Source organism: Taudactylus pleione, unplaced genomic scaffold (assembly GCF_031769625.1).
Source record: "Taudactylus pleione unplaced genomic scaffold, aTauple2 ptg001314l, whole genome shotgun sequence".
NCBI classification, from domain to species: Eukaryota; Metazoa; Chordata; class Amphibia; order Anura; family Myobatrachidae; genus Taudactylus; species Taudactylus pleione.
In genome coordinates, this window is record NW_028285714.1 from 2,254,059 (window position 1) to 2,265,216 (window position 11,158).

At 47.8% G+C, this 11,158-nt stretch overlaps 1 pseudogene; it reads left to right on the forward strand.

The window, feature by feature from the left end:
- The first annotated feature begins 1,612 nt into the window (after positions 1–1,612).
- LOC148443204 (protein TFG pseudogene) lies at positions 1,613–2,728 on the forward strand (annotated as a pseudogene).
- Positions 2,729–11,158: the final 8,430 nt, after the last annotated feature.

Sequence of the window (11,158 nt, forward strand, 5' to 3'; positions counted from 1 at the left end):
CACAATCTGGTGGAAAAGTGTCCTGATGTAGGGACCACTTCTCTGGGCAAACTCTGTCAACTGAGCAATTAAGAGTTATGGTAGACTTACCTTTGTTAACTCTATTTCTTTGAAGTCCATAGGGTCCACAGGTATACCATGGGGTGTGTGGTTGGAGTGATCCAGGCACTAAATAGACAAATCCTTAGCTCTCAGGATGCCTTGGGCCTCCTCCACATACTCCGACCCGAGCCACAGGTAGACCGTTTTTGTAAACAAGCCAAAGGCAGGAGCAGGAAAAATGAAAAAAGAGAATATACACAAACATTCACAAAAGATGCGGGAATCAGTGATCAAGAGGAAAATACCCATTGGATACAGATGCGTCAGGGTGGGCACCCTGTTGACCCTATAGACTTTGAAGAAATAGAGTTAACAAAGGTAAGTCTACCATAACTATTAATTTCTGCTTCAGGGTCCACAGAGATACCATGGGGATGTCCTAAAGCAGTTTCCCCTAAGGGTGAGGATGCTCCTGAGCAGAAAGGAGAAATCAGACACCCAAAGGAAGCACCTGAGAGGCAAAGGTGCCAAAGGAGTAGAGCCTTAGGAAGGTGTGGATGGAAGACCACGTGGCCACCTTGCACAATTGATCAGCAGAAGCGCCACAGTGAACCACCCATGATGGTCCCACAGACCGAGAAGAATGTGCTGTAACCCTGTTTCGAACAGAAAGATCAGCTTGTGCATAGGCCTGAAAGATTGTCATGCGGAGCCAACAAGAGTGTTTGTTAGCTGGCCAGCCTTGCTTGTGAAAGCCATACAACACAGAATCTGATTTCCTAAAGGAATTGGTGCGATCCACGTAGATGCAAAGAGCACAAACATCATCCAGGAAGGCTTCACTTGCAGACAGGTCCGAGGACTGGAATCTCTTAATTCAAATGAAACTGGGATACCACTTTAGGAAGATAACCAGCCCGGTTACGAAGAACAGCTCTATTGGGATGAAAGATCAAGAAGGGAAAGTGATAGGAGAGCGCTGCCAAATCAGATACCCTGTGGGCAGAGGAGATGGCAAGGAGAAAGTGTCTTCGCCGTCAGCCACTTGAGGTCTAGAGGTTCAAACGAAGAATCCTGTACAGCCTGGAGAACCAAGGAAAAATCCTACTGGGCCACCGGAGGGACAAAGGGAGGTTGAAGGTGGAGAACACCCTGAAAAAATGTTCTAACATCTGACAGGAGAGCAATCCTTCGCTGGAACCAGACAGATCTCGGAGATCTCTAACCCAGTTTGGAGAAAGGTAAGCACCTGGGAGACCCTAAAAACTGTAGGGTCATAGACTCTGTGGGAGCACCATTGAAAGTAAGTGCCAAGCTCTGTAATAGGGCATGTAAGCCATCCTTACCCGCTTATGAGCATCATCTGGACCAGAGAGCGAGAGAAACCCTTGGCTCTTAAGAAAGATGGCTCGGGGAGCGGTAGCTGTGGTGCGAGTCCTCCAGTCATTGTCCTCCTCCGGCCTCGCTGTGCAGCTTGTGTAGCGCTGCCTGGGGGGCATGTGTATCTCACCAGTGCAGTGTGAGCAACAGTGATAGCTGTCTAAATCATCACTGAGTCGACAATGAATGACAACTGGACTTGAGCGGTAAGCTGATCATTAAAGCTCAGCTGGGAGAGGACATCCGCAGAAAACCCATTCACAATGAAGATATCCTGTACGATGAGTCTTTACAGGAAAGCTTTTGACTAATGATGTAGTGACTAAGTATAAAGATGAAGACCTCATAGCTATCTTTGACAGCTCTGACTTATTTGTTATACAATGCAGTAGGATATTGAAACTATTTGTTAATGGGCAGCCACGTCCTCTCAAATCCAGTCAGGTAAAGTACCTACACTGAGAACTGATTGAACTGCGTAACAAAGTCAATCATCTGCTAGATTGTTTAGATCCACCACCAGAACCTGGGATTCCAAGCAGCCTGCAGGACACAAACTGTGGATGGTCGAGAAGAGAAACCTACTGCTCCAGGCTCTGTTAAGCAGTCTACTCAAGTTATAGTTGCCAGCATGTCTTCATCTGGATCCTTGATGGGATCAAAAGCAATCAACAAAGAGTCATGTCTGCTTTTGGACTTAGAGGACCAAGTTAAAGGGCCTCCCAGTGCTCCTGTAGAGGAATACTCAAGCACACCTGATAGTATTGGCTCCTCAGCTCATCCTGCAGGGGTCCAACCTCAGCAGTATCCATACCCAGGAGCTCAGCAGACTGGTCACATTGAAGGCCAAATGTATCAACAGTATCCACAACAGCCTGAATATCCATTAGTTCAAGGTCAGCCCCATAAGCAGTATGGCATGCAGTATCCTGATTACTACCAGCAAACACCCCAAGCAGCAGCAGCTCAGCATTTCCCAGACTATAGTTAGCAGGCTGCACAGGCTCCTGCCTCTGGAATTCAAGGCCAGCCACAGAAACTGCCTTCACAAACCTCTCAACAGTACCCATCTGGTGCCTATCCACCACAGCCTTTCACTACAGAAGCCTCCCAGCTTGCTGGTTATAATGTCCAACCTACTTCCCAACCTGGAATGGCACAAATCCAGCCAGAGAACTATCAGCCTAGGCCTGGATTTACCCCTCCACCTGGTAGCACTGTAACTCCCCCTCCAAGTGGGACTAACCCATATGCTTGGAACAGTCATCCATTCGGTCCGGGGTATGCCCAACCAGAGCCTGGATAGCGATGAATACAATATCATTACCAGGGCAAAGGCTGCTAGATACATTCCCTTCCAAACAGACTCCAATATTATGCTTACTATTAATGATAATTCAGCAGATGAAAAGTGTTCTTTGCTTTTTAATGTTGTATAACTGGAGAAAGAGACCAAATGATTCTTGCTTTGAATGCACTGCTCTGTAGCTGAAACTTCAAGTCCATAAACCAATGAAATGTTTGGCACACTAGCCAGCCTTGTCAGTGAGTAAAAGCTAATTGAAGCCCCACTTATTTGGCTTGTGTTTGATGATCTGATGTGTTCAATTAGATCTGTTCTGAAGTATAAAGTAGGTATTATGTATGAATTGCAACAGTCACATTGAAACCTACTCAAATTTAAAAAAAAAAGTGGGGGGATGACTCAAGAGCAACGCCATCAGACAGAAGAGGTACATCCGGGCCCAGGCAAGGGCCCTGCGCTAACCGATCCTACCGTAGAGGAAGTGGAAAAGGAGTGTCTATGGAGAACCTCCACAGGTCGGTGAACCAATGGCGCCTGGGCCAGGCTTGAGCCTTTAGTATCAATGTGCCGCCTTCTTGTTTGAACTTTCAGAGAATCCTTGGGGAGGAGGGAGATCGGAGGAAAGAGGTATGCGAGATTTAAGTCCCACCTCATAGCCAGAAAGATCCTTTGTATTTGAGAATCCAGGAGTGCACCCAGATGTACCATCCACTGTGTCAGAGAGAGGGAGGACTTTTCCAATTGACGAGCCAATCGTGTGTTTGCAGGAAGTCCACGGTCAGCTGGAGATGGCATAACACAGCCGGTGAATGTGCCAATATTAAGAGGTCCTCTAGGTATGGCAGGATTCTTACTCCGATGCCTGAGGTGGGAAGCAATTACTGCCATTATTTTGGTAAAGACCAAAATAAAAGGGGCCGTTGATAGACCAAAGGGCAGCGCCTAAAACTGGTAATATTACTTCTAACAGCAAACCGTAGAAATAGTTGGTGGGTTGGAGTAATAGGCACATGCAAATATGCATCCTGAATGTCCAGAGAAACCATGAAATCCCCAGGCTCTAATGTCAGTACAATTAGTCTTAGAGTTTCCATGTGGAACTTGGGCACTCTGATAAATGTGTTGAGGGATTTGAGATTCAGAACAGGCCAATGAGACACAAAATGTGGAATAAAAACCAGTTCCTTGATGAACTCAGCAGGGAGCAAATGTCATCCAGGAAGGCCAGGGCCTTGATAGAGTCTGATGGGGGACCTGTACAAAAAAATTGCTGGGGAGGATGCTTCAGAAAGGTCAGAGCATACCCGAGAGACCACTTCTCAGAACCAGACGTCTGTTTGACACCAAGTGTCGGCAAATCGAAGAAGTTGGCCTACCACCCTGGGATCGCCCAGGGAGGAGGCCCACCCCATCAGAGGGTGGGTTTGTCATCAGACTTAGAAGCTGAACATCTGGCTGACCAATACTGCTTGGATCCCAGCTTGGTGGTCTTGTGAGAACTAGGTTGCCTGGGAAAGGTCTATCCTTTTGTCTTACCCTGAGGACGAAAGGACCAAAAAGAGGAAGGCCTAGGCTTAGGGGCTGCTGCTGATACGCAGATTTTGAGGCTGCAACAATAGCCATGATTTTGGCCAACTCTGCACCAAACAGCCTGCCTCCAGAGAAGGGTAAGGATTCGAGGGCCTTCGTGGATTCATTGTCCACTTTCCAGGATGGTAGCCAAAAGGACCCGGCGGGCGACTACCAAGGTCACAGATGCCTTAGAGGCAAGGAGTCCAGAATCCAATGCAGCTTCTCCAAAAGAAGAGGCCACTTCCTGAATATGGAAGATGTAAGCCAGCTGTTCCCTCGTAGCATCTGATGGCAGGCTGTCTTCCAGCTCCTCTGTCCACCCTTCGATAGCCTTAGCTACCCAGGCCGCGGCTATAGCCGGCTAAGTAATAGCGCCAGAAAGCCAGTAGACTGACTTGAGAAAAGTTTCCAATTTTCTATCTGTGGCATTAAGGGAAGATGGAGATGGTAGCATAGAGTTTCTGACTAAGCATGACACATGCGAATCAGCACTGGGAGGGACTTCCCACTTAGTACACTCACCAGTAGGGTAAAGTAAAAAGACACTAGACCCGAATCTCCAGAGATCTGCAGCTTCAGAAGAGCCCTGATTAATGGCTGCTGAGCAGCTCATATAGGGAGAAGGGTGAGGAGGCGGGAAATCTCGTGAAGGATTGTGCTTCGGGCTGGGGCTGCTGGGGGAGAGCCTACCTGCCCACTGCTGTATCAACTGCCAGGTGCAGCTGGGCCTTCAAAATGGTCCCTGACACCAGACTTAACTGCCCCGGTGGTCTAGTGGGGTGCGGACGAACCAGACGCCCCACTATGCCGTCCTCCGGCTGATCCCCACAATGGGAGGTAAGGATTGCATAAACACGCGATTCCCCACAAGCCTTACCAGTCTTCCCCGTTTGTCTGGCTGCAGCCCTGGGATCCAGTGAACAGGTTAGCCTAGCTCCGCTGGCGCCCGCCATAATCAACGGACCACTCACCGGTGTTGCGGCACAGGCGATGGTAGATTGAGCAGTAGTGCAGGTGTCCCTTCAAGAAGTCTAGCTCTGCTTGTTCTGAAGTAAAAAATGTAAAATAAAACAAACTCAAAAATAAAGCTTGGGGGGCTGAAGAAGTCCCTGTATAGAGTTGGGACCAGTCCTGCCAGCACCAAACATAAAACGGTTTGCCTTTAGCTTCCAGGATGCACTGGAGGAGGACCAGTGCATCCTGAAAGCTAAAGCTTTGACTGTTTGGTGCCCAGATCATTCCAGCCACACACACCCATGGTATCCCTGTGGATGCCTATGGTCCCTGAAGAAGAAAGTCAGCTTCCAAGTTGTCCACCCCTGGGATAAAAAAAAAAAAAAAAATGGGCGGTATAAATCTCTGCCCATGTCATAATCGGGATTGTCTGATTGAGCCTGGGGACTCCTGGCTTCTCCTCATCGGTTGATGTATACCACTACCCTCGAGAAATTGTGCCTTTATCAGAATACAAAAAATTGCTCATAGTTCTAGCACATTAATAGAAAGCATCCTCTTATCCAGCGACCAAACCCCCTGGAACTGGAACCTAGAGTCAATGCACCCCATCCCTGGAGACTAGTGTCTGTTGTGACTAGTGTCCATTTCCAGGGAAAAACCAGAAGAAACCTGGACAGGTTAGGAGTGCAGAGCCACCAATCCAGGTATTGGCAAGTTTGTATGGACAGGGGAAAAAAACCCAATGATCTTGGCAGGGATCCCACCTTATCCGGCGTTGAAGGATAAAATGCTGACGGTCATAGAGCGAAATCATGCAAAAGGAACAGACTCGAAAGAAGCTACATGCAGCATAGTATGGAAGCCCTTACAAGGGTCTGCAATTCCCTGATCTTGCCACTTGGCAGAAACAGTTGACAGTGATGTTTCTAGGCCTTCACTTAGACAAACTGCGTGCTGGTACCAGAATGGACTTGGGCAGGTTAGGTACCCAGCAGTGGATTTCCAATATAAACAACCTGCAAGTGAGTGCAGAGCAGATCTGATGATTGTGCTTTGATCAGGTCATCTAAGTAGGGAATTAAAATTCCTTGACAATGCAATATAGCCACCAATGGTGCAATAATTTTGGTAAATGCCATTTGGGTTTTCTACCACTCCAAGGGTAAAGCCTGAAACTGAAAATGAAGGGAACCTACGGCAAAAACAGGATTTTGGTACTTAACGATAAAACCCTTTCTCCAACTCCATAGGGGACACTGGAGGCTTCAAGACAGTGGGGTATAAACGTGTGCTAAGTGGGAGCTGGCACTTTAAATTTTACAAGTGTGACTAGCTCCTCCCCCTCTATAGCCCCCTACAAGCCCAGTCTTAGGAAACTGTGCCAGAGGAGGGCTGGGAAAAACAAACGGAAGAGGAGGCGACGAAACAAGTACACAGAACAATTAGTAGTTTGAAATAACATTAAAACAACATAAAACAACATTAAAAACAACAAAAGACAACAGGCCGCAAACGTGTCAAATCTATAAAAACGGATAAAAGGTATGGCCGCCTGGCAAAGTAGCTCCACAGAAACCCTGCGAGCAGCCGCCCACAAGGAACCCACTGAGCGAGTGGAATGCGCTGTAATAGGAGGAGGCTCCATAGATGAGGCCACATACACCTGTCTGATGGTCAAACTAATCCAGCGGGCCAGCGACTGTTTGGAAGCTGGTCAACCAGGACGAGCAGCATCATACAAAACAAATAGAGCATCTGTTTTACATATGGCTGCAGTCCTCTCCACATAGATCTGAAGACCCCTAATATACAAGGATCTTGAAGAAGGTGAATCCTGTGGAAGAACCGGTACCATAATAGATTGGTTGTGGAAAGCCGAAACCACATTTGGAAGGAAATACATTCTTCTATGGAGTTCTGCTCTATCCGCATTAAATACTAAGTATGGAGGACGACAGGATAGAGCTCCAAGTTCCGACACCCTCCTGGCGGAGGCCAGCGTGAGAAGTAGTGATACCTACCACGAAAGGTATTTTAATTCCAGACTCCAAAGGTTTGAACAGAGAAGACTAAGAAGGAAAGGACGAGATCCAGAGCCGATGGAGCCGTAGGAGGAACAAAGGGTTGTAACCGTATAACACCTTGCAGAAAAGTGTGCACCTCCGGTATTAAGGCCAGCTTCTTATGGAAGAAAACAGATCAAGCTGATAATTGAACTTTCAGAGAACCCAGACGCAGTCTGGCCGAAAAACCTGCTTGCAGAAAAAGCAGAAATCTGGCTAGTTTGAATTCTGTAGAAGGTGACCCTCGCCGTTCACACCTCAACATAAGCCTTCCAAATCCAGTGGTAATGTTTCAAAGTAACTTCTTTTCAGGCTCATAGCATAGTAGGGATTACCCTGGATGGGATCTCTCTAGTGTTAAGATGACCCTTTTAATAAAGCAGCTATGTTTGACGGTGTGGTTAAGTCTGGATAGACTAAAAGGACCTGTAGTAAAAGATCTTCTCTCAGAGGTAGGAGCCCCAGATCGTCGATCAGCTGAGGTTGAAGGTTGGAATACAAAGCTCCGCAAGGCCAATCCGGAGCCACTAAAACCTTGGCCCTCTCCCTTTTAGAATCCGAGGGAGAAGAGAAAACGATGGGAACAGAGACAAATTAGAACTGCCATGGCATTGGCCATGCATCCACTTCCATTGTCTCCGGTTCTTTCATCCGAGAACAGTCGAGAGGCAGCTGATGATTGTCTGGATTCCATGAGGTCGACCTGCGGAAGACCACCGTTGGACAAGCTGTTGAAAAACCTGAGGATGTAGCGCCCATTCCCCTGGATGCATGTCCTGCCGGCTGAGGTAGTCTGCCTCTGAATTTGATGCCCGGAATGAAGACTGCTGAAAATGCCACCGCAAAGTTTTCCTCCAAGTTTGGAATTCGGGTTACTTCTTTCATAGCCGCCCGACTTCTGGTGCCGGCTTGTTTATGTATGCCACTGTCATGGTGTTGTCAGACTTGACTGACTGCTCAGCCACACAACAGGTGATCTGCTGTCTGAAGAGTTTAGAACACTGCCCTTAATTCCAATATATTTATCGGCAGACTCGCTTCCTGTAATGTCCAGCGGCCTTGGAAGTGGTGTTCATGAAACACTGCCCCCCCAACTTCTGAGACTCGCATCTGTGGTGAGAAGAGTCCAATTCCACACTCCGAATCTCTTTCCCTCCATTAGCTTTGCCGAGTTCAGAGTTCTGGGACTTAACCTTACACATTGAAGGAAAATATGGGATCCTGTCCATCGAGAAGTGGTCTCTGAAACGTCCTGGAGTGAAAATGTCCATACGGCTTGACCTCCAATACCACAAACATCTTCCCCAGAAGCCAAATGCAGACATGCACAGATACCCAATGATGTTGAAGGACCATCCTCACCATCTCCTGAATGGATGTTTTTTCCTGAGGGAGGAACACCCGCTGACATAATGTGTCCATGATCATTCACAGAAACTGTAGCCTCTGCATCGGTTGAAGATGAGACTTGGGAAAGTTCAGGATCCACCCGTGACGAATGAGAAGCCTATGAGTCACTGCGATGTTCTGCAGTAATTGGTCCCTGGAATGAGCTTTCAGCAGGAGATAGTCCAGGTAAGGGATAATTTTGATCCCGTTTCCGAAGGAGACTCATCACAGCCATGACCTTCGTGAATACCCTGGGGGATGATAAGCCGAAGGGTGAAGCAGCTGGGTACACACTGACAGATACATTGGCCGATCAATTGATCACCCAATGTATGTAGTGTGTACCCGCGATATGTCGGTGAACGTCGGCGTTCACCGACATATCGCATTGGTTGTGCTGCACAGCCGATGGACAGATATGTCTGCAAACATATGTCCAACGGCAGGCATGTACGGGCAGTCGGCAGACCGCCTGTACATACACAGTGGCAGCTTCAAGGAGGGGGGGGCGGGACATGCCCCCTGGTCGCCGCGACCTGCGGGCAGGCACAGATGGTTGTACAGTGTGTACGTACAACCATCTGCAGATATATATGCAGATCACTCGATCTGCAGATATATCTGTATAGTGTGTACCCACCTTAAGGCATGAAACTGGAAATATGAGTTCTGAACTACAAATCTCAAATGCCTGGGGAGGCGACCAGATAGGGATGTGAAGGTAGGCATCCTTGATATCTAGAGATATCATGAATTAGCTTCCTCCAGGCCCGCAATAACCAACTGAAGGGACTCCATCTCGAACTTGAAAATCCTCAGGTAGGGATTGAGATCCTTCAAGTTCAGAATAGGTCTGACCAAGCCGTCCAGCTTTGGAAACCACAAAGAGACTGGAGTAGAAACCCTTTCCAGTCAGATACCTGGGAATGTGGACCACCACTCTCGTGGATAGAAGCTTGTCTATTGCTTTGTGTAATATGACACACCTGTCATTGGAAACTGGTAAACCTGTGGTAAAAAACCGAGGTGGAGGTTGATACTGAAAATTGAGCTTGTATCCCAGAGTCATTAGATCTTGGACCCAAGCATCCGTACAAGATTCCGTCCATACTTCGCTTAAGTCCCGAAGACATGCTCCCACTCTGGGTTCCCCCAGGTAAGAGGGAAGCCAGTCATGCACTAGACTTGGTAGTGAAATTAACCACCTGTTGAGTAGATGATGTTGCGGCTCTGCCACATTCTCTGGAACCACGGGAAGTTGACGGTCCTCCTCTGAAGCAACCACGGGAATGTCCCAGAGCACAAAAGAACCGAAATGAGGGTCCTGAGTAAGATCTTCTAGGGGGTGGAGCCGCAGACGGAAGATAGTGTATTTACCCCCAGTAGCTCCAAATACACTTCCCGTGAATGGAAGTGCTTCCACAGCTTTCTTTGATTCTGCATCCGCCTGCCATTATTTAAGCCATAGCGCGCAGAAATCGGCCGAGTTGAACTCCTGGAGGCGATATTGCATAAGTCTATGGACGCCTCTCCAAGGTAAGCCGCAGATTCACCTATATGCTCTAGCAGAATAAGCTTCTCCACTGGCAGCAGATTTCTCATCCCATCAGCCAATTGTTTTGCCCAAAGATAAATTGCTTAGTTTGTCCAGCAGCTTACGATCGCAGGACGCAGAGTCACACCTGCAGCTGTATAAAAATGGACTTGAGTATTCTCGAATCTCCTGTCCGTTTCCTTCAAAGATGTGGCCCCAGGAACCGGTAGCATAGTCTTCTTAGACAGACGCGACACCGATGGATCTACTGTAGGAGGAGTCCGACAAGATTTTCTGCTATCTGCAGGAAAAGGATAAAAGGATGATAACCACCAGGACATCTGAGAATCAAGTTCATCTGAAATTGTAAATGCAAGTCTTTCTTTTTAAAAGCCAAGACAAGCTATCATGCAGGACCCCTGTCTTCCTCTTTTATCCGCAATACCTGGCGGATTGCAGAAATTAAAGCCTCTATCCTATCGGACACCGTCTCAGGCTCCTCCTGGAGCTATTCAGGTGAACCTGGAGCATATTCGCCCTCCTCTAAAACTGGCATATCCTCATCCTCCGATTTTGAGACCTGTGGAGAGGGTCCCCTTGCCGTGGCATGGAAAAGAGCCATGGCTTTTGTGATCCCATCCATAGATTTAGCTAAGGACTGCGCCCATGCTGGTTCCTCTAGAGCAGCTGACCTGGAAGCCTCTCTTTCTGAGAATCCTCCAGCTCAGCAGAGAGATGGGACATAACAGATGCAAACTGCACCAGCCAAGACAGCGGTTCTGACATCCCTGAAGATTGTTGTTCAGGATCACAATTGTCACACAATAGGGAGTTATATGACTGCCCCTATGTAAACTTTTCAGCACATTTGTGCAGGTAAATGACTTGAGACTCAGAGCCCCTTCCTGCCATGAT